General features: G+C 40.3%; 1 protein-coding gene and 1 long non-coding RNA gene across 2 annotated transcripts in view; both read left to right on the top strand.

The window, feature by feature from the left end:
- Positions 1–721: 721 nt before the first annotated feature.
- Positions 722–12394, top strand: LOC144038927 (uncharacterized). Its single transcript, XR_013289314.1, has 3 exons — positions 722–831; positions 6074–6270; positions 11868–12394. It is a non-coding gene; the product is annotated as an uncharacterized LOC144038927 (long non-coding RNA).
- Positions 12395–21804: 9410 nt separating this feature from the next.
- The window catches only part of meox1 (mesenchyme homeobox 1), a 30476-nt gene continuing 25227 nt past the window's right edge, over positions 21805–27053 (top strand). The window contains exon 1 of the transcript XR_013289240.1: positions 21805–22107. The gene's annotated coding sequence lies outside the window, so the exon portion shown is untranslated. The remainder of the gene's footprint in view (positions 22108–27053) is intronic.

The raw sequence follows: 27053 nt of genomic DNA, 5'->3' as shown, positions 1-27053 counted from the left end.
TCTAACCCTGATTTAAACCCCTACTTTGAGTTTGTAGGCCTTGAAACTCTACTTGGTCCAGGATTGAAAACCTAGGCTTGAAACTAAACCCGACTCCGGCTTGAAACCCTAATTGAAATTCCTACCTTGCTGTGAGAACCTACTTTGAAACTCTAACCCTGTCTTGAAACCCTTGATTGAAATACCACCCCTGTTTTTCTTTGAAACTTTAACTTAGTTTTAAACCTGTTATCTGTTTGTAAACCCTAACTTCTCAATCCCAACCTTGCTGTGGTCCCAAACCATCCAACAAGTGAACTTAGCTGCACCTTTGCCTTAGTTTATGAGCGGAATAAAGAACAAAAGCAGATCAAAGAGTTAAATGGATGCGATCCCTCATTTTTATGATAACTTCCATATTTCACTTGAAATAGACACTGGGAATTGATGCGTCTGCATGTCGCTTATTGGACGTATTTAACGTGCTTATTTTGGCGGGGCTTCCTGTGAAGTGCGTCCAGAGTACACTTGATTAAACAGCGACGGGTAATAAAGGATGAGAAGCAAGCACCCCCCCCACCCTTGCTCCCCCCAGGAGGAACAAAGACCACCGCACGTGGAGTATTTCAGCCCGCTTGTCTGACGATGACTTTTATGCGTCTTTGTTGTGCAGTCGCAGCTCTTTTGCGAGATGTCCTGCTGGCTGCCGGCCAGCATCACAGCATGATGCCCCCCCCACACACACACACTCCCCCATTAGTGATGTGATGTCACCCTTGCCCCCACTGAGGGTTTGAAGAGGAGACCCCCCTCCAGTTCAACGCGCTGTCTGCTTCATGTCACAATAACAAGGTTAGCTTTGCTATCAACATGTACGGCACGCTTGAACTGGCTTAGATGTCTTTAGATGTCTTTTCGTTGACTCGAAAAAGAGGTGGGTCAAAAATAACCGTTAAGTGGGTCAACCTAAAGTTGGATCAAATGAACCCAAGGAGAAACCATATGAATAATTAATATGGTTTCAAAACAATTGATTTGTGCGTTAGTTATATGGTTTCAACTTTGGTTGCCTTGTGGGTCCCTTTTTGATCCAATTTGGGTAATCCTTGACTCAAATGACCCAAAAATTGGGTTGTTTGGGAAGCTATTTATTTGACCCAAATTTTGTGTTGAATAAATGTTGGATCTCCACCTTTTTTTTTGGTACCCTTTTTTGATCTAACTGACTTTAAAAAAAAAAGGTTGTTTTGCAGGTTATTCATTTAACCCAACTTTTTGGGTCAAATAAATAAACCAGAAAGTTGGGCAGTCTGTTTGTTGGCCAAATTTGGGTTAGTTTAGATCCAAATGAGCCAAAAGAATTGTGTTGCTTTGTGGATTATTTGTTTGACCCAACTTTTTGGGTTGAATAAATAACCCCAAAAAAGTTGACCCAGTCCCTTTATAATCCAATTTGGGTAAAAAAAAATTATCTAATTAGGCAAAAATATTGGGTTGTTTTATGGGTTATTCATTTGACGCAATTAAATACATAACCCATAAAGTTGGGTTGGTCCCTTTTTGACCAAATTTGGGTTATTTTTTTCCCAACTGAGCCAAAAATATTGTGCTGTTTTGTGGAAGTTTTTGGGTCAAAAATTAGATAAATGCTGTAACCCCAAAAATTAGGTCGGTTCTTTTTAGGATTCACTTGGGGTTATTTTTGACCCAACTGACCCGCAGAAATGCTTAATTTGTTTTTAAATTATGTTATTTTGTGGGTCATTCATTTGACACAACTTTTTGGGTTTAATACTGTAAATAACCAAAAAGTTGGGTCAGTCCATTTGTTGACCACATTTGGGTTAGTTTAGATCCAAATGAGCCCAAAAAATTGTGTTGCTTTGTGGATTATTTATTTGACCCAACTTTTTGGGTTGAATAAATAACCCCCAAAAAGTTGACCCAGTCCCTTTTTAATCCAATTTGGGTAATTTTTTGATCCAATTGGGCAAAAATATTGGGTTGTTTTATGGGTTATTCATTTGACGCAATTAAATACATAACCCATAAAGTTGGGTTGGTCCCTTTTTGACCAAATTTGGGTTATTTTTTTCCCAACTGAGCCAAAAATATTGTGTTGTTTTGTGGAAGTTTTTGGGTCAAAAGTTAGATAAATGTAACCCAAACAATTGGGTCGGTTCTTTTTAGGATTCACTTGGGTTTATTTTTGACCCAACTGACCCCCAGAAATACTTTTTAAATTATCTTATTTTGTGGGTCATTCATTTGACACAACTTTTTGGGTTAATACTGTAAATAACGCAAAAAGTTGGGTCAGTCCCTTTTTTACCTAATGTGTTATTTTTCATCCAATTGTTTTTAGTGTCAATGTGGAGGCCACGTTGGACATGGCGATGTTCTCATCACATGGAAAGCATGGACATAAGTTTAAAAATGCTATTTTTGCGACAGTTCCGCTGTACTGTCTATTACGAAAGAAGAAAAAAAAAGTCACTCGTAGCGACGTTCTCGGCCGCCACGATGACATTGCTCGCGGTCCCGGCTTTTCCATCTCGGCAAGTTCACTTCCTGGCGGGACTTGTTTACGCTCGTCTGTCAGCTCCGGTGATTTATTTGTGCTCTGACTTTGTCCCAGAGGAGTTGTAACTGCAACAAGCCGCCCGCCCGCACACGCTACACGATCACTGACATCCATCTCAAACAATTAAATGTGTTTATTCTCCCCTTTGAGTGGAGAATTATGGCTTTGGAAAAACATTTACGGCACATCCAGCTAATGTTTTATGCTAATGTGTCCCATGTTAGCTGCGCAGAAGTGACAAGTGAAGAAATCATTAAACTTGCGGCCGCCATTCTTTTCACATTTGCTTTTTTTAAAATCACTGTCATGGCCAAACCCTCATTTGAAACCCAATCCTTTTCTTAAAAAAAAAAAACGTAATTTGAAACTGCAGCCCTGACTTGAAACCCTATCCTTGTCTTAAACCCCTCATTTGACAGCCGACCTCAGTCTTAAAACCCAAATTTGAAGCCATATCCCTGGCATGAAACCCTCATTTCACAACGTAAACATACCTTGAAACCCTCATTTGAAATCCAATCTCTGTCTTGCCATCCTCATTTGAAAGAGTAACACGTGTTTGAAACCTCAACTTGAGACCCTATTCTTGGCTTCAAACCCTAATTTGAAACCCTATCTCAGTCTTGAAATTGTCATTTTTAGCTCTAATTTGAAATCCCACCCCTCTCTTACAACCCTAATAACAAACCTTATCCCTGACTTACAACCCTAATTTGATTTGATTTGATTTGTCTTGAAACTATTATTTAAAATCATATAACCCCAATTCGAAAGATTAATTTGAAACCCTATTCCTGGCTGGAAACCCTAATATAAAACCCTATCTCTGTCTTGAAATTGTAATAAAACTCTAATTTGAAACCCTAAACCTCTCTTGCAACCCTCATTTGAAACCCTATCCCTGACTTGAATCCATAATTTGAAGCCATACCCCTAGCTTGAAACCCCAATTTGAAACCCTACCCCTGACTCAAAGCCTTAGTTTCAAACCCTATCCCTGACTTGAATCCCTAATTTTAAACCATATCTCTCATTTGAAACCCCAATTTGAATCCCTTTCTCCAGACTTGAAACCTTAATTAGAAACCCCATCCCTGACTCAAAACCATGATTTGAAACCCCATCCCTGATGTGAAACCTTAATTTGAAACCTTATCTCTGGTTTGAAACCCTCATTTAAAAGCCTATTCCCAATTCAGATCCCTAATTTGAAATGATATCCTTGATTTGAAACCCTACCTCGAAGCCTTAGTTCTGAACAACCGTAATTGAACCTATGAATGTCAACTCGTACGTAACAAGAGGGCAAAGGTCAGACAAATGTTGTTTACTTTCCACATGCATCTTTCATCCGACATCAATTCAAGTCAATCCGTTTTTTCTTTTCGATATGTCGACGCCTTGTTGGCAAACGAAGTGTTTAGCGTCGCGTTGCTGCAAAAGCGCATAAAAGCGATTGCGTTACATCACGCTGGCCTGAAAGCTCCTCAGTGGCTAAAACAACAGCTGGGATTTGGGATCACTTGGACGCCACTTCCTCCTCTTCCTCCACGTTTGCGAGCGTGTTGAAATGTCGACGTCAAAGCGGGCGTCTTATGCACACACACACACACACACACACACACAAAAAAGAAACGAAAAAGCTCGCGGCGGAATGCAAAGCAGCTCAAAGCTTTTTAAAGATCACATTTATCATCACAATCATAATTAGCGAGCAAAAATGTTCAGGCCCATGGGAGGGATTAGGCTGGTGTTCTACATTTTGGCTTAAGAGCTGGGATTCTTGCATTTTACGCACACACACACACGCACGCGCACACACACATTGCGGACCAGGGCGGGTCTCGTCTTCACTTTGTTCAAGCCGAACGCCTGATTGGAAACATCGGGATGGCGATGTCCTAACTAGGCCGCCCTAAACACTCTCATCTGTGCGTGTGCGTGTGGAGCAGGTGAACTGTGAGAACGCACACGCATGCGCACGCACACGCTGGGAGTGAAGGATGCTCACCCTCTGACTCAAGCTTTTCCATGGAATATCATACATGTTCAATCTGATTTACTGCGTGCAGGAAATTACATTCCGCTTTTTCTGTGAGGCACGTTTGCTATTTTATACGTACGGAATGAAATATTTGCCGCACACGACAAGCGGAATATTGCATAATATAACACGTTGTTAACTGACAATGCGTCGATGTTAAAGTTTAAAGTAGGTTTCAGGTAAGGTTAAGATAAGGTCAGGGTTTGGAGCCAGGTTGAGGGTTTCAACTTCAAGCCATATTAGGGATTCAGGTCAGGGTTAGAGTTTCAAATTCAAGACCGAATAAGGGGTTTGGGGTAGGGTTTCAAGCCAGTGTAAGATTTCCAGGACAGGATTAGGGTGTCAAATTAGGATTTAACTAAATATACATTAGAATATTTGGTACAGAAGAAATGTGGATGTTTAGATAAATACATTTTAACATTCTTCTGTTTTAATTCTTTAATCAACCACAGTGTCTAATCACTTGTGAGCTATTTTTTTTAGAACAGATCAGTGGGGTACTCATGTTGTCCTAGGGGCTAACAAGGACCCGCCGGCACCATTTTTTTTTCTTTTTAGGACAATACACATTAATCAACAGAAGAAAAATTGCATCAGTGTTTGAAGTGTCTCGTTTGTCTTGCTGCCTCCCTCCTCCGTGTGTAATTGCTCTCCCCTCATGCTGCTCATTTACTCAACTTAAAACCAAAAGTAAATTGTCCAATCGGTAATCGGCCCATGCCAAGGTTAGAGTTTCAAGGTATGGTTTTAAGGCAGGATAAGAGCTTCAAATCTGTGTTAGGGTTTGAAAAAAAATCTGGGTTAGAGTTCCAAATTAGTCTTTCAACCCATTGTCAAAGTTTTGAAGTAAGAAATTGTTAGGGTATCAAATCAGGATTTCAATCCAAAATCAGGGGTTCAAGTTAGTGTATCAAGGCAGAGTTAGGGTTTCAAATAAGGGTCTCCCTAAATTAAATTCCTGGGGCTGATTGAAGAGAGACCCAGAAACCTTTTGTACAGGTGGTTGACTTCTTTTTATCGCCCCCCCTACAGTTCATTATGGTGTAGTGCAGCTACACTTGTACTTCATCACCAGCCTGTTTTATGTACTGTACATTTTAACACTTCAGGCTGACATCAGGTGAAAACTTTCGTGCAACCAAAGTATAAAACTAAAACAACAACAAAAAAAAGGAGTAAACCCTCAACACGAGCCAATTTTTGCTCGGGGGCGTGTCCTAAATATGCCTCTAATCAGTGTATCTCATCAAAAGGGAAAAAAGCATCTCTAGTCAACGGAATCCTCCGGAAAAAACAACAACATGTTTGCAATCAGTACACAACGCGCAAGCAACACACACGCACACACTGACACGTGTGTTATGATGGAATCTTCACGTCATTGTACATGTTCAACAGATGTTCTATTCAATATAATCGCACCCTGACAATGATTAATGCTATCAATTCATCTCCCCGCGCAGCTCTGTGCGTGTGTGAATGTGTGCGCGTGTGCGGCGACACTTATGGGAGTCAGCATGAGGTTGGCGATGCTGACACGTAAATGATGGATGGACGGACGGACGGACGGAAATTCTTCTACTTCCCCAACGTCCCCGGCTGCCATCCCGCGCAGAGGCCATGGGGACACGGCGACTCACATTACCAGGCCAAGACACGGGTACGATTACAAACCAAAGACATGTTTTCAGATTAGATTTGTATACTGGGGTTTCAAGACTTTGGAATGGGGTTTAAAATTAGGGTGTCGATCCAGGCATGAGGTTTCAATGTAGGGTTTTCACATTTTGGATAGGGTTTCAAATGGAGGTTTTAAGACGGGGATAGATTTTTTAAATGAGGATTTGTAATTAGGGTTTCAAACTATGGGTAAAGTTTCAAATTAGGGTTTGAAATGGACATGGTTTTAAATTATTTTAAGTTGGAAATGGGGGTTCTGATTAGGGTTTTAAGACAAGGATATGGTTGTCAATTGGGGTTTTAACCTCCTAAGGCTTAGTGGCCACAGCACTTTGCATGTAAAAAAAACAGCTTGGGCCTTAGGAGGTTAAACCAGGGATATGGTTTTGGAATAAGACTTCAAGCCAGGGTTAAGGTTTCTAATTCAGGTTTCAAACCAGGATTCCAGTGAGGATTTACAGCCAGGATTATGGTTTCAAATTAGTATTTTAAGGCAGGGATGTTTTTAAACGAGGGTTTCAATGCCCGGATAAGATTTTGGATTCAAGCTTCAAGCCAGGGAAATTGTTTTAAATAAGAGATTCAGGACAGGAATAAGGTTTTGATTAAGGCGTGAAGTCAGGGTTTGGGTTTCAAGTTAGAGTTTCAAATGAAGGCTCCAACGAGGATTTAAAGCCAGGTGTATGGTTCTAAATGAGGTTTTCAAGCCATGGATAGAGTTTCAAGGGTCAGGATTAGGGTTATCGATAAAGTTTCAAATTAGGGTTTCTAAGTAAAGGTTTCTAATGACTGTTTAAAGCCGGGGAAATGGTTTCAAATTAGGGTTTCCAATGAGGTCAACTACCAGGTTAGCGTTGGAAATGAGTATCTGTTCTGAATTGAAATACTGTGAATATTATATACATAAATGAATAAATAAATAAAAAGAAGGTTTAAAGCCACTGCTGCCACGCCAATTCACATTCCTGGACCGAGATGTGGCTTTTTTCAAGCGAGGGAATATCTGGACTCCTGACAATAAATAAGATGTGAGTGACATTGGATGCTAACTCACTTCTGAAGGGGCTTTCAAAGGTAGCCGGTGCGAATCAGGTTGCCATTGTTGGGGCACATTTGTGGGGGGTTCGCTTCTCAGCCGAGTGCCACCCAAGTGGTCTCGAGACCTCGTGGAAACGCTGCGGAACGCTCCCAATCCTCCCAAAGTGTTTGCATTCAGACGCCGCCATCACGTAAAACATTCCTGGCAGGCGCCGGCCAGAGTGGAGGCTCGTTTATTGGAGGGCGTGTTCCCTTGGAGACGCTCGGACGGGCTCTTTAAAGGATTTGGAGCTCTGTGAGGGGGCTTTGAAGTAGCCCCTTTATCATTTTGGGTTAGCATCCACTAGCGAGCCAATAGTGACGTATGTCTAGATGGTCTTAAAATGGTTTCCGCCAAGCAGGTGAAAGTTGAGAATGTTTGCATTAGCAATTCTTATAGAAAGGTGGTTGATCTTGTTATGGATCAACATATTATTTCAGTTTAGCATTCATTAGCAGGCTTGTTGTGATGACTGAAAGTCACTTGCATGACAGGATGCCTTTTCATACAGCAGCTAAATGTTAGCATAGACATGATCACTTTATCATTTTAGCTTAGCATGCTAATTTCTTACACTGGTTGAGAAGACTGAAATGAGCATTTCTTATTGAAATCTGCCTGACCTCATTGCGGATCATCATATCATTTTAGCTTAGCATCCATTAGCAAGCCTGTGGTGAGGCCTGAAAAGTGAGCTGGTAAAATTTAGGAACGTTAGCATGAGCATTAGCATTTGTGACACAAATTAGGTCGCCCTTGTTGTGGTGTACATATTGAGATGCTCAAAAAGACTTTAGGTAGCCATTTTAGCTTAGCGTCAACTAGCATGCTAACAACAATATATGTTTTAACCGCACAAAAATGGTTTCTGGCGATCAGTTGTAGGTTGTAGGTCACTTTATCATTTTAGCTTAGCATGCTAATTTCTTACACTGGTTGAGAAGACTGAAATGAGCATTGATTATAGAAAACTTGCTGACCTCATTGTGGATTATCATAATCATTTTAGCTTAGCATCCATTAGCAAGCCTGTGGTGATGATTGAAAAATGAGCAGGTAAAATTTAGGAAGGCTAGCATAAACATTAGCATTTGTGACACAAAATCAGGTTGTCCTTGTTGTGGTGAACATATTACATAAAACACAATAAATCATCTCCTGGGTTCCATAGCTGACTCATGTAGAGAAGAGTTCACACCAGAATTACGTATATCTTAAAAAAGACTAAACTACTTGGCATAATAGGAGAAAAATTTTGTTTATCCAGCAAACAAACCACATCGATCAAGTCAGTTTTGACATAATGAATGTTGCAACAACATTGCAGAGTTGTGCCCACGTTTAGAATAAATATTTACCCCAAGTCTCACTGGGAGCCTCAAAAGGACAAAGCTTGAGCGCCATCCGGGCCCCCGGAATGTGATTGTTTCATTAGTGGTCCTCAAGTACCCCGCAACCTCCCCCCATCTATTTTTAATTTCTGCTCCCAATGGCAACCCCGTTCGGGGGCCGACCCGTCTCGGAGGTGCCTCGCTGCCAGAGGTTAGCGGGGCCGGTCGGTTCTCAGACAGCGTGAGTGCCAAGGCCAACAGTCTGGCCATGACGGGACCACTGCATGACGCCCCTGTGGCAGGATGCTTGTTTCCTAATTTGGTCCCAGCCCTCCTTGCTTTTGGATTTTTTAAGGAGAAAGTTTTTGGACTCTATTGTGACTTCAGTCATGACAACAATGAAAACTACTACGGATCAGACCTGACCATGAGACCCGGCTACAAACCTGTCAATCATTCCTGGCAGGAATAACATTATTAAAGTTCTCACAGAGCTAACATAGCCAAAGTAGCTTAGCAGTACTAGCTTGTTGCCGGGCAGAGTTCATGGAGCTCAATCGTTCAAAAAAAGAAAGAAGGAGGTTAAAGAATAATGATGGCGTCTTTATATCTTTTCAAAAGGTGAAAGCTGATGACACTGTACCTTTGTGTGTCTTCCTACACACAAATACACAAAGGGGACAAACTGCTCCACTTCCTGCCTCTAGTGACAAAACCAGGCGTCAGTGAGGTGAAAGGCCCGGCCCGACGCGGCGGCCCGGTCCCGCTTTGTGTGTGCTCAACACAATGGCCGAGTGTAAAGTGAGCGTGGTCTTGATTCATTGTGCGGCACTTAAAGGCTGCGTGTCGGGTAACATCCGAGAAGAGGACGAGGTGTGTACTTGTTGACTTTTTTTATATTTATCACTTCCACACCCTCTCATGTTGTTGGTGATTGTTGCTGTTGTTTCTCCGCTGAGTCAACTTCACTACTCTGCATCGATGTTTAGTGTAAAGTCGACTAATTACGTTTTTGGCATCCTGTCTTCCAATCAGACAATTCACAGTCTAATGTTCTTAGATTGCATTCAAGTGCCTTGGGAAAAATCTGTCCGTGCCTCAAGTCCAGCCATCCATCAGTGCTTTGCTTCATTGAGGCAAAATGAAAGACATTTCAAATAAAAGAGCTTAAGGCACTGAGAAAGCAATCTCATCCCGCTTGTGTTGCTGATTAGCGGGACGTCCCGGAGGAAATGAAAACATGAGAACCAACTGTTTGGCCGCAATTTAAATTTCTTGTCTTTGCTGTTTTTTATAACTGGAAATAAATTCAAATCCTTTAACGTACTACCTGGCAGGTAGACAAGACATTTTAGGAATAGGGAAGTCCTCCAATGCCACATTAGCATCATTTGGCGTGCGCACTTCCTGTCGGCTTTTGTTTGTGCGCCATCAACAAACGGACTCGCCCCTCGCCGCCGCTTTTGATTTCGCCGCCAGCCGCCGCCTGGACTCTTCATTGCCATATGGAGTCAGCGCAGAAACATTTGTGTGTTAAATGTGAGACGAAACCGAGAGCTGCTTTGTGTTTCCCTCATTTGAGAGAGAGGAATCCGGAATCTGAAAGAACAAAGGGAAGCTTTCCGTGGGATTTTTTTTCCACTTTAAAACCACAACATTGCTCTTGATTGACTAAATGGAAGATGTCATGTTTGTGTTCATTGTGGCCTTTTGGCTTACAATCAAGATGTTATCCCAAGTGGTCCCTGCTTGATGAGAGCCTTCAAAGCGAATTAGAGGGACCAAAGTAATGTGAGAGTCAATTAATGACTCAATCATCGCAATTTTTCATCATATCAAGACATTTTAGACAATTTGTTTTTGCGGTAACAGTTTGGAAAAGTTCCTTTTCTGTTCCTTGGTTTAAAGACAGGCCTGGATGTCTTTGGTAAGGAAGATAGAGTTCTGTTACTTACTCATAAAGTATGACATGGCTTAGCATATTGCTGAGTCTATTCTGCTTCTTTCGCTCGCTACAGTTTCTAGAGTAGGGGTCTGCAACCTGCGGCTCTGGAGCCACCTGTGGCTCTTTAGTCCCTCTCCTGTGGCTCTCAATTATTATTTTTTAATTAATATTTTTTTTCTTTTGCACATTTATTATTTTTTTTTTAGATAAAATATTCCTTGAATTAACAATTTAAAATAAATATGAATAATTCAATTTTAACAATATCAGAGTCCAAATTTGTAAGTTGTCAGAGAAAGAGAGATGAAAGGTAGAAAAAGTTTTTAGAAAATACCTAAAAATCACCCAAAGTGACTATAAAATGTGCAAAAAAACAAGAAAAGCATAAAATTACCATATATTTTTAAAAATATATTTTTACAAAATTGCACACAAAGAAAGGCCGGGAAAAATGCCATAAAATGTACAAAAACAAAAGAAAAAAGGCAGAAAATGACCATATAATGTACACAAAATTACCAAGTCAGATTTTTTTTTTTAAGGTAGAAAAACAATCGTTAAAAATGTAACTATGAATGTCCAAAAACAACAGAAGAAATACTGAAAATTACCATAAAATGCACACAAAAATGTCAGAAATTCAACTCAAAAAAAGGCAAAAGAAAAAAAGTCATAAAATGTCCAAAAGGGAAAAAGAGAGGGAAAAAATTACCATAATATGTTCATAAAATTGCCCCCCCAAAAAGTCTGAAATTTGACAGAAATTCAGAAAATTCTAAAATGGTTGAAAAAAATAAGTCTGATAAATAACAAAAAAATAAATAGAAAAATAAAATCCAAAAACAGAAGACAAAAGGGTGGAAGTGAATTTCAAAGTTTTGGATGCTGCATATGTTGTGTTAACACAATGTTCAAAGGTTTTGCAGCTCCAGACAGATTTTTCATTATTTATTTGGCCTAAAATGGCTCTTTTGTCAGTAAAGGTTGCTGACCCGTGTTCTAGAGCATTCTCTAGTTGGACTCAGAATGTCCTTATTCCTTTGTAGAAAATTTTCAATCCTGATTTCAGTCTTGTTTCTACACTCGCCCTTTCGATTAAACCACACCTTATACGCAACTCGTCTTATTGCCCCACCTTCACCCCCTGATTTGTATTTTGGTCTGTTTTACTGCCGCTTCTCGTCATTCTCACCCTGCTCCTCTCTTGTGTTTATGCTTTAAAGATTCTGCATTGATTGACCGTGACAGGTCCTTGTGAGAAGCACTTCAGCTACAATAAAAAACAATGCCAGCTGGAACCTGCTTTTGGAACCTGGAGCTAGACAAAAGAGAGAGAGAGAGAGCAAAAACAACAACAAGATCTACAACATCTGTTTGGACCTAGTTCGGTAAACCTAAGGTAGTGCAAGTATGTTGAACATATTGCTTCAGTCCTAAAGACTTCACACTGGCTCGCAGTCAGCTGTAGGATAGATTTTAAAAATGATTTTACTGGTCTATGAATCACTGAAGGATAAAGGTCCTGAATAAATGATGGGAATACTGATTGAATATAAAGGTAGGAGGGCTCTGAGGTCTCCAGACTTGGGCCAATTAGTGGAGCCCAGAGTTCAAAGCAAACATGGTGAGTCGGCATTTAGTTGTTATGCTGCACACAAATGGAATAAGCTAGTAGCAAAAAGTGATGTCAAATGCTTTAGGTGCTTGGCGTATTAAATTGGCTATGTAAATAAACAACTCCACCATTTTCTTTACTTGTCACTTCTTGTAGGTCGAATGTGTTGGAAAGAAAACAACACGCTACAATCACGCAACGTGTTTGTCCTTGCGTGTTGGTGACATGAAAGACCCCCCCAAAAAATCCTTAATGAGTGTCTCAATGTTATTTCAAGTTATTGTGTGTGCGCGAAAGAGAAAACTGAGCGGCTTTACTCGCGACAAAGAGAAGCCATCATTTTTTGGACTAAACATGTCACAAAGCAGGAAGGAAGGAAGGCCCCACCTTTTTGCTCTACCTGACTGCCATTGAGGGGTCGGAGGAGGGGAGGTTGTGTGTGTGTGTGTGTGTGTTGGGGGGGGGGGGGGGGGGGGGCGGGATGTGTCACGGTGCAGGATATTGTTACTAATAAAGAGGAAAAGGAGGCTAAAGCGCTGCCAGCCAGCTGCAGTTAAACATGAATACTGTTATTGTGCTGGTGGGCTGAGGCGAGACCCGAGCGGAACGCCTCTCGACTCGGTTCATGGAAATTCAGAGGACAGAGGTGCTCAATAGGTGGATTGTGGTCCCAAACTGGACCCAGATGAACTTTGTTGTTGTTTTTCTTTGGTTGTTTACTTGCGCAATTCTGGGTGGAATGATTTACTGTTGTCTTATTTGTACATGTACAACTTTTAGAGTTTTTACGGTAATCTTATTTTTGCCTGTGGAGCGTTGAAGTTTTTTTTTAACTGTAAGTTTAGCTGATGTAAAGTAGTCTTATTTTTACCTGTGGATTTTTTAGGGGTTTACCGTAGTTTTATTTTAATCTGCGCAAATTTAGGGGTTTTACGGTAGTAATATTTTATTAGTTCCACAATTTTAGGGGAATTTAAAATCTTTTTTTTTTCACTTCATTTTTCTGTGCAACTTTGGGTTTTAATTTTACAGTAATAAGTAAGTAATGCATTTTTTATTTTTGTTTTTATTTTTACATTAGTCATGTTTTCAGTGACTTAGTAGTCAGATTTTCTATTGTTCTATCACAAAACAAAACAAAAAAAATCCTCCTCTCATGACTTGAAACCCGCCCTTCTCGCCCAATCTCTCGCCCGGCGGTCCGAGGCCACTCTCGCCTGGTGTAAACAGGAAAGTTGTGAACGGACTTGGAGCGACTCCATTTAACACGCAAGCGGCCGTCCACGTGTTTATAGTCTTATATTCCTTCCTTCTTTGATCCTCACGCTGCATCTGGCGCGGGCGAAGGATCCGCATGGCACGCTTTCCGCTGAAGATGCTGACTTTGACAGTTACGTCCCGCCGCAAGGAGGGCGCGCCGACCTTCGCAATCGCTAAATGCCATCGTTTGGCGGCACGTTTGCTTACTTTCAGTGTTCCTGTGATTAGTCCAGGAAATGGATGATTATAATTTGGGCCAAATATTTAATGTTCCCATTATTTGAGGAGTGGGAGTGCTTCATGGCCAGCCCACCACGTGAACAATAACACTTGGCCGGCTTCTCACACTGAGGCTGTGCACACACACATACACAGACCACCAATGTGGGACACACCTGAACATATGAAGTGAGGACATACATGCAGATCATCCTCAGACTGTGTAATGTAGTTATCATTATTAAGCTCAGTAGCTCCCACCCACAGTTTTTGGGAAAACTCCAGTTGTCTGTTTCACTTCGCAACATGAAATTTGGTGGGCATGTCTATATTGAGCAGACTCACAAAAAAGTCTCAAGAAGCCATGTCCAGAAATACACAGTGAGTCTGCCATGTTGGTCGGACGTGGCCATTTTGGTTCTTTCTAGTAGTCTTTTGGATTTAAAAAAAAAAAAAAAAAAAAAAATCAGCCTTCAAATCCAGTTTCACTTATCAACATGAAATTTGGTGGGCATGTGTCTAATGAGCAGATCCACAAAAAAGTCTCAAGAAGCCATGCCCAAAAATGCACAGTGTGTCTTCCATGTTGGTTGACGTGGCCATTTTTGGGGCAGTTTAGTTTTGTTCTGCTAATTCTTTGATTTTTTTTTTTTTTAAATTCAGCCCCCAAATCCAGTTTCACTTATCAACATGAAATTTGGTGGACTTGTCAATAATGAGCAGGTCCACAAAAAAGTCTCAAGAAGCCATGTCCAGAAATACACAGTGAGTCTGCCATGTTGGTCGGACGTGGCCATTTTGGTTCTTTCTAGTAGTCTTTTGGATTAAAAAAAAAAAAATCAGCCTTCAAATCCAGTTTCACTTATCAACATGAAATTTGGTGGACTTGTCTATAATGAGCAGATCCACAAAAAAGTCTCAAGAAGCCATGTCCAGAAATACACAGTGAGTCTGCCATGTTGGTCGGACGTGGCCATTTTTGGGCCATTTTGGTTCTTTCTAGTAGTCTTTTGGATTTAAAAAAAAAAAAATCAGCCTTCAAATCCAGCTTCACTTATCAACATGAAATTTGGTGGGCATGTCTATAATGAGCAGATCCACAAAAAAGTCTCAAGAAGCCATGCCCAAAAATGCACAGTGTGTCTTCCATGTTGGTTGACGTGGCCATTTTTGGGGCAGTTTAGTTTTGTTCTGCTATTTCTTTGATTTTTTTTTTAATTCAGCCCCCAAATCCAGTTTCACTTATCAACATGAAATTTGGTGGACTTGTCTATAATGAGCAGATCCACAAAAAAGTCTCAAGAAGCCATGTCCAGAAATACACAGTGAGTCTGCCATGTTGGTCGGACGTGGCCATTTTTGGGCCATTTTGGTTCTTTCTAGTAGTCTTTTGGATTTAAAAAAAAAAAAAAAAAAAATCAGCCTTCAAATCCAGTTTCACTTATCAACATGAAATTTGGTGGGCATGTGTCTAATGAGCAGATCCACAAAAAAGTCTCAAGAAGCCATGCCCAAAAATGCACAGTGTGTCTTCCATGTTGGTTGACGTGGCCATTTTTGGGGCAGTTTAGTTTTGTTCTGCTAATTCTTTGATTTTTTTTTTTTTTAAAATTCAGCCCCCAAATCCAGTTTCACTTATCAACATGAAATTTGGTGGACTTGTCAATAATGAGCAGGTCCACAAAAAAGTCTCAAGAAGCCATGTCCAGAAATACACAGTGAGTCTGCCATGTTGGTCGGACGTGGCCATTTTGGTTCTTTCTAGTAGTCTTTTGGATTAAAAAAAAAAAAATCAGCCTTCAAATCCAGTTTCACTTATCAACATGAAATTTGGTGGGCATGTCTATAATGAGCAGATCCACAAAAAAGTCTCAAGAAGCCATGCCCAAAAATGCACAATGTGTCTTCCATGTTGGTTGACGTGGCCATTTTTGGGGCAGTTTAGTTTTGTTCTGCTAATTCTTTGATTTTTTTTAAAATTCAGCCCACAAATCCAGTTTCACTTATCAACATGAAATTTGGTGGGCATGTGTCTAATGAGCAGATCCACAAAAAAGTCTCAAGAAGCCATGCCCAAAAATGCACAGTGTGTCTTCCATGTTGGTTGACGTGGCCATTTTTGGGGCAGTTTAGTTTTGTTCTGCTATTTCTTTGATTTTTTTTTTTTAATTCAGCCCCCAAATCCAGTTTCACTTATCAACATGAAATTTGGTGGACTTGTCTATAATGAGCAGATCCACAAAAAAGTCTCAAGAAGCCATGTCCAGAAATACACAGTGAGTCTGCCATGTTGGTCGGACGTGGCCATTTTTGGGCCATTTTGGTTCTTTCTAGTAGTCTTTTGGATTTAAAAAAATAAATAAATAAAAATCAGCCTTCAAATCCAGTTTCACTTATCAACATGAAATTTGGTGGGCATGTGTCTAATGAGCAGATCCACAAAAAAGTCTCAAGAAGCCATGCCCAAAAATGCACAGTGTGTCTTCCATGTTGGTTGACGTGGCCATTTTTGGGGCAGTTTAGTTTTGTTCTGCTAATTCTTTGATTTTTTTTTTTTAAAATTCAGCCCCCAAATCCAGTTTCACTTATCAACATGAAATTTGGTGGACTTGTCAATAATGAGCAGGTCCACAAAAAAGTCTCAAGAAGCCATGTCCAGAAATACATAGTGAGTCTGCCATGTTGGTCGGACGTGGCCATTTTTGGGCCATTTTGGTTCTTTCTAGTAGTCTTTTGGATTAAAAAAAATAAAAAATCAGCCTTCAAATCCAGCTTCACTTATCAACATGAAATTTGGTGGGCATGTCCACTCACTTATCAACATGAAATTTGGTGGGCATGTCTATAATGAGCAGATCCACAAAAAAAGTCTCAAGAAGCCATGCCCAAAAATACACAGTGTGTCTTCCATGTTGGTTGACGTGGCCATTTTTGGGCCATTTTGGTTCTTTCTAGTAGTCTTTTGGATTTTTTTGGGGTAGTTTTTTTCTGCTAATTCTTTGAATTTTTGAAAATTCAGATCCCAAATCCAGTTTCACTTATCAACATGAAATTTGGTAGGTTAGTCTATATTAAGTAGACTCACAAAAAACTCTTAAGAAGCCATGCCTGAGAATACACAGTAAGTCCGCCATGTTAGTTAGACTTGGCCATTTTGGTGTCACTTCGGTTGGTCTTTAAAGTTTTTTAAAATCCATCCCCCAAATTCAGTTTCATTTGTCGTCATATTTGGTAGGTAAATTATGAGTACACCCACAAAAAAGTCTCAAAAAGCTATTTAAAAAGACGCAGGAAATCATTCATTTTAGTTTTGAAGTGGCCACTTTAGGGTTGTTTTTGTCATTTCCAGGAATCCTTTACATTTTGGGGAAATTAACCACACAAAGACGGTTTCACTCAGCAACATGACATTAAGTAGGTTTGACAATTATAAGTAGCCACAAAAAAGTCACAATGTGCTCCATTATGGTTTAAAGCTTTTGGTTTGCGTTTCTTCAATTTTTTTGAAAATGTAGGCTCCGAAGCCAGTTTCACTTTGTAACATGGACACGGTTAAGTCCGCATGGTCTTATATTGTTTCAGAGTACACATAGTGATCACTGGCACCAAAGTTGACGGATGTCACATGGTTCAAATACCATCAACTTTTGGTGTTCCGGAATCCTCAAGACTCGAGAACGTCGCCGCTTGCAGTCCCCCACTCAGGCAGAAAGCGGCCATGTTGCTCGCAGGGACGGCAGCGCAACATCTGTTTCTCTGCACTTTGTGGCGCACATGTGGTCTCTTAACCTTAACAAAGACGTCTTCATGTGGTTGACCATTTATTTTCCCAGCCAGCAAAGCAGCACATTCGTGCCATATTTTCTAATCAAACCAAAATGCTCTAAAACAGCCTTTTTTGTCTGATGTGAGGGAAACCACATGAAGATCCATGAGGAGCTCTTTTAATTCCCTGAGTAAACTCAGGTGGAGCTCGGCGACGCCGGCGAGCGGAGCCGCGTCGTCAACCGCCCGGCTTGTCGGGATTAACGACCGTGCTTGCAGCCGCTGGGAGTGTGTTGCTGTGTGTGCTGTCAAAGGGTCACAAGCATTCCTGCGCTGCTGCTGAGGCGGCAAATAATACAGTATACGCGACCGCCACGGTTGTGTCTGCACATCACCTGGGATGGACACACGAGACCACTTAGACGACGTCAACATTAGGGATGCAATGGTACTTAAAAATGAAAGTAAAACATCAGTCACCAGGACAATCATTTGCCTTTTTAGGACAGTGCAAACATCAATAATTTGTCTTCATTTATGGAATGTTCAATCATTGGGCCTTTTCGGAAAGTGCAATAAATAGTTTTTCTTTTTAAGAAAGTGCAACTTCAATTCGCCTTCTTTGAAGAATGTGAAACACAAACGATCAATGTTGCACTTTTCTAATCAATGTTACACGTTCCTAAAAAGAATGTGTCTTATTTGTGGAATGGGCATAATCTATAATTGGTCTTAAAGGAAGTGAAACCGCAATCTTCTTTTTAAGAAAGCCACAATATTAATATTTTTCTTTTTAGCCCAAAGCAACTCCAATTTTTCTTCTTTGAGGAATGTTTGTGTGTCATCACTTCAGGAATGTGCAGCATCAATAATTGTCTTCTTTTTAAGAAAGTACAGCATCAATTGTAGGCCTCATTTAGGAAAGCGCATCATTGATATTTTCATCATTTTAAGAACATTCAACCTTTTTTTGTATTATTAGGAAAGTGCAACATCACTATCTTTCAATTTTTGGGAAAGTGCAACATAAATGATCTTTTTTTTTTTCAATAAATAAAGCGCGACATTATTTTGTCTTCTTTTTCGGAAAGTGCCAGATCAATACTGTTAAAAAAAAAAATGCAATTCCACCCAGTCTTCGAAAGTCAAATTATGCATTTACTATTCTGAGAGAAACTGGAAATTGTTTTCTCACGCAGAACTGATCTAATGCTGTTTCAAACAGTTTAAAAGTTTCACATTCTGTCAAACCATGACATACTAAATGATCGACATGACATCTGACAGCCAGAGGCTGAGCTTCACTGTGTTTGTTTACACACTATATGTAAATGATTCCATTGTGAGAATTCTGTACACCCAATGCTCTGTGCCGAAAAATCTAAAGACAGTTTCAGCCATGGTGGGAAAATCTGAAACTGGCCAAATTTTTCCAAAAATATAAATTTTTGAGTGAGCTTGCGAATGAGTAGAAAGTACAGAAAACTTCACACTTCACATGAATTTTGCTTCAATGATTTTGCAACCCACCATGAGGCTCGTTAAAGTCTGCCGCGAAACAACTTCATCGATAGCCGCAGTTAAATAACACATCCTGACAAATGTGTGTGTTTATTTGTGTGTGTGTGTTGTGACTTGATGGGAGATATTTCCTCTCGCCGACTTGCTATTTACAGAACATCTGTAATGACTGAACGGCCGATAGCAATCTGCACATTCTGGCCCGCAGCCAGTCTTGAGACGCGCGAGCGTGACCGCAGCGGTGCAAGTGAGTCTTCCATGAAGACAATACACTAAGTGGACGTGGGATTCCCTGAGAGAGTCGCAAGGAATGACTCGCGGGGGACGCAATGCGGGGGGACATCTGCAAACCGTAACGGCAACAAAAAAATGAGCAAGGCGGCCTTACTTTTGCTCTTATCACCAGGTTGCTGATCCACATCTTTGACTGAGTTGTCTCAATTTTTGGGGCCAGGATGTCTTCATCACATGACCCGAAGCGGGTCCAGGTCCTGGTCTGGCTTGACCTTGAGGACACGACACACGGTGCGAGCGATAACGTCGCACACATCTTGTTTGGAACGCTCTCATGAACAACATGAAAATACAGGTTGCTGGAATACTTTGGGGTCTGACTAATACCTGGAAAATAGTCATCCTCAACAGACACAACAATAAGAAACATGGAAAGAATCACGTAAGAACTTGAAAGGTCAACTGTTGAAAGGTCAACTGTGAGAATGGACTGGCATGGTTTTATCGGCGATTAGATATCAAAATAAAACTTGTAACGAGCTCGCTACCTCAATGCGCTGCCAAAGAAAGTAAATAAATACAAACAAAGCAAGACAAGGTTTTATTTACTCAAAAAAAACTTTCATATGTGTAAAGGAAAGACTGAATGTGATTTTTTGATGAATTGTTGAACTCTTTAAAAAAAAAATAATAATAAAAAATTTCCCCCAAAATGTAATTTATAGTTTGTCCACCATTTCCTTTTTGGAAAGTGCAACATCAATAATGGTAGTTTGTTTTCTTTCTTAGTAAAGAATAATTTCAATAGTAAACATGTTTTGTTTTTAGGACAGTGCAACATTAATATTGTTCTTTTTAAGAAATTACAAAATAGTGTGTCTTTTTTTTTTAGAAAATTACAACAAATATTTTGTCTTCTTTTTAGGTATGTACATCATCAATAATTCTCTTTAGAAATGTCCGTCATCAGTAGTGTTGTCTTCTTTTTAGGAAATTACAAAATACTTTGTCTTCTTTTTTTTTAGGGAAGTGTAACAACAGTATGTTTTTTTCTTTTTTTAAAAAACAAAACAGCATCAGCAGTGTGCCTTTTGGGGGTGGGGTGGGGTGTGCAACAATTTATTTTCTTCTTTTTAGGAAATTACTAAATAATTTCCCCCTTTTTAGGGATAGTACAATAACAATATTTATATTCTTTTTTTGTGTAAATGTTAAGATAGTTTGTCTTCTTTATAAGAAAGTACAGCATTTATATTTTTCTTCTCTTTAGAAAAGCACAGCTTCAATAATGTCTCTACTTTTTAGGAAAGTGCAACATAAATACTTTGATGCTGTACATACCTTAAAGGAAAACATTTTTTTTTCTTTCCAAATACAGATGCAGTGTTGTCTTTTTCGTGGAAAATGCCATATTCTACTTTCTTCTTTTTAGGACACTAAATGCAACAATAGCGGTACTAGCAGATGGAATAATTGCCGATGGACCGTTGTCCTGGCGGACATGGGCAAAGTAGTATCGTGTGATTCGGCGTCTCGCATTGGATCCAAAGCTGGCGGCTGGCTCGCATCTCAGACTTCACCTCCACTTCCTCCCTCATTTCCTGCTCTGCTGCCAGTTGACTGCAGCACATGTAATTGGCCTGCACCGTTCCCCACTCGGGCGCACGGGGACTCATCGGCAGTGAACCCGAGCGGGCCTAATGATGGCGCTGTATCTAAATGACCCCCACACCACCTCCATGTGTTTATGTCTGGTGGCCAGTAAGTAAACTCTGGTGTTTGGTGGAGAATGCTGCAGATCTCTATCGGTGCCTCTAACAGTTCATTTTCAGTTTTTTTTTTTTTTTTTTTAGTACATCATTAAGCCTGTAAATGACACAATGTCGAAACGTGCGCAACCCAGAGAACATGAAAATACATCATTGGATGATTTTTGTGGGGGAGAAGTATGACCTAATTCCTCTCTGGGAGGTGGACGACATGGACACGGCACTGTTGTTCGCTCGCAGCCAGAGGGGATTAAGTGAGACTGAACACTGCAAGCAAACTGGTTTCCATCCAACATGTGCTTGTAGAACGTGATGGAAGGAGGTGAGCGGGCCAGCAGTCCAAACTGTAACTGCACCCAAAACGTCAGAAGACACGTTATGTTAATAATAAAAAATAATATTTATTAAAGCATAGGAAAAACATTTACCCAGCATGTGTCAGTGTTGACGTATGAAGGCAGGGGAAGGTTTCCAACAAGTTTTAGGGTTTCAAATTAAGATATTGGTCCAAATCAATGATTGTCATGTATGCATGGACATTAAATTTCCTTTTAAAACAGGTGTGTGATCTTTTACAATACTGTGTGCCTGTGTCCAAATTCACAAGACAGAATTAATCGGCTGCATGACGTCACTCCCGACGGGACTCTACAGCACGCACGGATATATATATGAATGGATTGTCAATAACGCTTGTCAGTAGCACATTGACAGACAATCCATTCAAGTGTAAATCAGTTATAAGTCCGTGCGTGCTGTCAAGTCGCGCCGGGAGTGACGTCATGCAGCCGACAAATTCGTGTGAATTTGGATACAGGTGTGTGAGAAATGTTGGAACACATTACAGGAATTTGGGAGCAGCTACAAGGTGACACACAGGTGAATTGGATTTGGCCGCATGGCACCAAGAGTGAATAAGAAACCAGGAGAAAAAAATAAAAGATGAGAAAAAAGTACACTTGATGGATATCAACGATGACCTTCCCTGGATTAGCTTGGTGAGCAACATTGGAAGAAAAATCAGCAAATCTGCTTGGAGGAACTTGTGACGTGCCTGTTTGGGAGACGTTCGACATAAAAGTAAGAGCAACTTTTTTTTTCTCTCATTTGGGCTTGTAGACACACACATAAACACATACAGTACACGCAAATGACAGGCCATTCAGCTCGATAAACATTTCATTTCCGTTTTGGCGGCCATCTTGATGTCAAACCTTGCCCACACTCTTCAATGATCCAACTGAACATAACAAAGCAGGGGTGTCAAACTCACGGCCCGTGGGCCACAACCGGCCAGTGGGATTAGAACACGTTCACTGCCAAATTTTCAATACAAGTCATTTGTTGCTAATTTTGCCCACTAAAAGCCGCACTAACGTCCATCTGAATGGCAATTTAACACTTAGCTGAATTAAAATGAGTTTGACACCCCTGGTTTGAAGAACACTGAACTTTATTCTTATTCTTTCGCTCCTTTCTGTTGATGTTTTTTTTTTAATTGTATTTTTATTGTGTTGCCACAGAAGTGGTTTCTGTTAATGTTGCTGCTGCTACTGTTGCTGTTGTTGATGTTGCTGCTGGTGTTACTGTCGTTATTGTTGCTGTTGTCATTGTTTCTGCTGTCATTGTTTGCTACCTTTTTGTTTTTGTATATTTATTTTTGCTAGTTTTGGTGCTGCTGCAGTCGCTTGCGCTATCATTGTTGCTGGTGTTCTTATTTCAGTGTAAGGCTTGCCTTTATTTTTGCTGTTTGTTGTAGTCACACCCGTTGCTATGGGTGGACCCGATAGGGCCCCCACCCACCTCACACAATGATTGTGCCCTGGCAGATCTCTCAAAACAGACATTTCTTGGAATTACATTTTTGTTCTATTTTATTGTAGTAGCTATGTTTGTGTTAATACTAATGTTGAGGCCTTTATCACCAAAACGGATAAAAAGTAAAGAAACGATTTGATTAGAGTGATGAGAATTGACACTGCAAAAGCCTCATGACATACATGACGTAGCTGACTTTAGAATTTACTGTGGATTTTAATCACATTGATTTAAACGATACTATACAAACCTCAATATGTTATTAATATCATATATAAGCACAACCGACCCATACCATGCACCTGGCGTACTTTTTTTTTTGCCAAGTCAGCTATAATGATGTGTTGTGGATTGCAATTGCTTCTATTATTTATTGGTTTAAATTATGAGGTCTGGTTTTGTGGTCATATTTGCTGTTGGTGATGCTTGATGTGGTCATCACAAGTAGAGTGTAATCTTATCAAAAACATATAGGATGGAATTGAACCCCATCCACCATGCATCATAAATGAGGGCTGGCGATCGGCCAGGTTGTACTTGTTGTTTATGCTCAAGTCCATATGGTGATGCTTTGTGATTCCAGTGCGCTGTTTGGGAAGTCTTTTGTTTAATGTATGCCTTTTGTCTTTCTCTGTTAATGCAGAACTCTTGACACAAACTAAAGTGAAATTATGCTTTTCAAAGCACCGTATGGTATATATTTTTTAGTACTTAAATGTTTTTTTGTCTCGAGGGAAATTTGAGTGAGTTGAACATCTTTTGTGAAGTTTCATTTCAATCTTGCAGCTCTACTTCTTCCCCAGAGTGATTAGATCACCACTTTTTAAAAGGCCAAAATCTCTTTTCAAAGGCATTCTGTTGTGTGCTTTATCAATCATATGCATTTGATTTCATATTTCTCTTATTAAAACCTGAAAAGTTGAGGAATTACAGGGGAAGTAAGTTGACAATACACTTTAATGAAGCTCGAAAATGTATTAAAAAAATATATATCAGTCATTAACCTTGTGGTGTAAATGATTATACCTGCTAGTAAATTTCTGTATGTCTGTCAGGTTCCTTACATGGTTCCCATCAACTCAAGTCACCAATTTGAAACCCAAATAACACTTCCGACCCCAGCGAGAATGCAAACAAATCCATGCCGTCGCGCCCGCCTTGAGCAGGGAAAGCGGCGTTGATGGACATGCTGTGAAGGCCCACATCGGCGGTGGTTGTTCCGGCTGGTTGAGATGGGAAAGAAAATTTCCTTTTGTTGAGTTGGTGTGTCCGATACGCCGAGCGACTTCTCCCACGCTGCTTTGCCCTTTTTTTTCCCGCGCACAACATTGAGGAGTGTCTTCTTCTTGTGTGGCGTTCCAATGAGCAGTATTGATGCATGGATAGCGGCCATAGGTGGATAAATACATCAATACTCAATTTAATTTTCTTTTCTTCTTGGATGGCTCTCTTCCTCATTGTTGGCACAAGTTGCGGTTCAACAACCCGCTGTTCTCTCTCAGAACCTGCGACCTTGTAGCACAAGGTGATTAAAACCATGTGAGAGATGAGGCAAGTTCTGGAATCGTTTTTCTGTATGAGCTAAGTTGACTAAATTCCGCCCCTGAAAAGAGCCTGCAGCAGGTGCCAGAACGCCAATGTTCTCCTTAATGTCACCTGACTCTAGGGTCCGTCAGTTGCCATGGCGACGCTGCCCCCCCCCCCCCCCCCCCCCCCCCCGACTAACTCTACAGTAGAGGTGTACTGAAGTAGAAGTACCGATACTGGTGTCAAAGGGAGGGCTGTGTTATGGAAGATTAATTGCATTTAGATTATTTCCTATGGGAAAAAATGTTTCGGAGGTTGAACAATTCGGACACTTCACAGAAACGAATTGTGTTCAAACTCCGAGGTACCACTGTACCTGTTTTCAACACTTGGCACAACAATACAAAATATTTTCACACGTAACTTTTTTATTGCTTGCTGAGAAGGAAAAAGGCTAGTTAGCATTAGAATAAAATAAAAAAAAAAAAGCTGAATTAGCGACTGATAAATGGAAAAATACAGAACACCTGGCTGAACAACACAAAACATTCTCAACACAGAACATACTTTTCCTCATTTAACTTGTTTATTGCTTGTACTAAGCTAGCTAGCATTAGCTCAGGCTTTCATGCCATCACAACAATGGGTTTCCATAACTTTGCTAACGTTATGCTAAATTAGCAACTGGTAACTGGCAAAATACAGTACACCTGGTATAACAACAACTAAATTATCCACACTTTTTTTTTATTCCATGAACTGAGGAAAAAAATAAAGCTAGCTAGCATTTGCTGATAACAATGTTTCCATAGCTTTGCGAACACAATACACAAGGCACAACAAAAAAATCTGAACACAATTCTATCCCTTAACTTTTATAGTCGATGTACTGAGAAGAAGAAGAAAAAAAGCTAGCTAGCATTTGCTCTGATTTTTGTGCCATCAAAACGATACATTTCTGTAACTTTGTTGACACCGCGAACAACAAAACTGCTTTTAACTACTGAAAAAAACAGTACACATTTCTGCATGCTCTTTGTCAGATCATATACTGTACTTTCTGTTTTCAGGATGCCACAAAACACAACCAGAAATAGTTGTAAAAGTACAGATATCTGTTTTCAAATGCAGGGAGCAAAAATAAAACATTAACAGGTTTTAAAATGTCCTCTAGATTCCACAAGATGGCAGCAAAACCATAGTAAAGCTCCTAAACACACTCCAACAGTTTCTTAGCATCAAAACACCACAAGATGGCGCCAAAGCAATAGTTTTACATTAGACAAGGCTTTGCCAAGTGCACATAAGCAGTGTAGAATAAGTAGGGAACACTGGACCTGAAAAATTTACTTAACTACAGTAACAAAGTATTTTTGACTCTATTCCCAACATGGCTCATAAAAGTCACATGCCAGAAGCTACGTCAGGAACGTGGCGGGAGATTCCCAACCGAGCGGAACCCGGCAAGATTTCCCCTGAGTGCTGCGCTGACGGTGGCCTGGGATGAGCCGTCCTTGCATGATTGGTGTGAGTGCGTGTGTCACACGCGACAACACGCATACGCCAAACTCGCTACTTTGTTTGTTCTGGGCGTCGCCTGGGAATCCATGGTGCCTCTCCGCACATCGCACAGGAAGACACTGACACACCGCTAACTACTTCTCCTCTTGCTAACTTGCTAACTTCAAGGTCCAGAGTCCTTAAAAGTCTTTGGCTCGTTGTCGTGATGACAGCGAGGAGGAGCAAGAGCGCTAAATGCGAGCCAAAAGATGATGAGTCGGCTTTAATGGTGATGCGGTGTAGTGCTTCGCATAGCTGCGTCCGGGCTGTCATCAGGGATTTGGAAGGGGGGTGGATGCATTGGAAAATAGTTTAAGGATGAATTCATGGGGGATGGATGAATCGATGACATTCGGTACATGGAATTAATGAATGAATAGTTGATTGGATGACTGGTTATCCCATCGGATGGGCATAATTTAGCTAATCTTTATAGATACATAGCCATACATTCTATGAGTGATGGCTATACAAATGGCTGAATGGATAATATATAATGTATGAATAAATGGTTGGCTGAATCAACAAGCAGATGAATGGATATATGGTTGAACAACATGGATGGCTGAATGAATTGATTTACCAAATTAAGGAACGGATGACTGTTGAACAAATGTAATACAAAATGGTGACTCAGATGGATGAATGGCTGGATTTATTAATTGATGAATGAATGGATGAGTGAAACACTGAATATGAAATCTATGAATTGACAGATGAGCGATGAATTAACAAATGATTGGATGATGGACTGTTGAACAAATGAATTGCTGATGGAATACAAACTGAATCGTTGACTGAATGAATGGGTTAATAAATCAATGAATAACTGAATGGATGGTTGAATTAATGGCTGTATGAAATAATGGATAGACTAATAGATTGATGGATTGATGGATGAACAAATGGCCAAATGAAAGAATTTTATGGTAGAATTAACTGATGGCTGGATGAATGAGGAAAATTGATGCAAAGATGAATGACTGGATGAGCACAATAAAATGGATGAATGACTAGATAGCTGAATGATTGAATGAATTTATGTTAAGATGGTTGAATGAGTGGATGACCGAACAAAGGAGGTTTGGAAAAAATGGAGTGATGGAGGAATAAATGGAATA

Source organism: Vanacampus margaritifer, chromosome 18, assembly GCF_051991255.1.
Source record: "Vanacampus margaritifer isolate UIUO_Vmar chromosome 18, RoL_Vmar_1.0, whole genome shotgun sequence".
Taxonomy (NCBI): domain Eukaryota; kingdom Metazoa; phylum Chordata; class Actinopteri; order Syngnathiformes; family Syngnathidae; genus Vanacampus; species Vanacampus margaritifer.
Note: the sequence above shows the minus strand (reverse complement) of the source record. Positions and strands in the feature narration are given on the sequence as shown.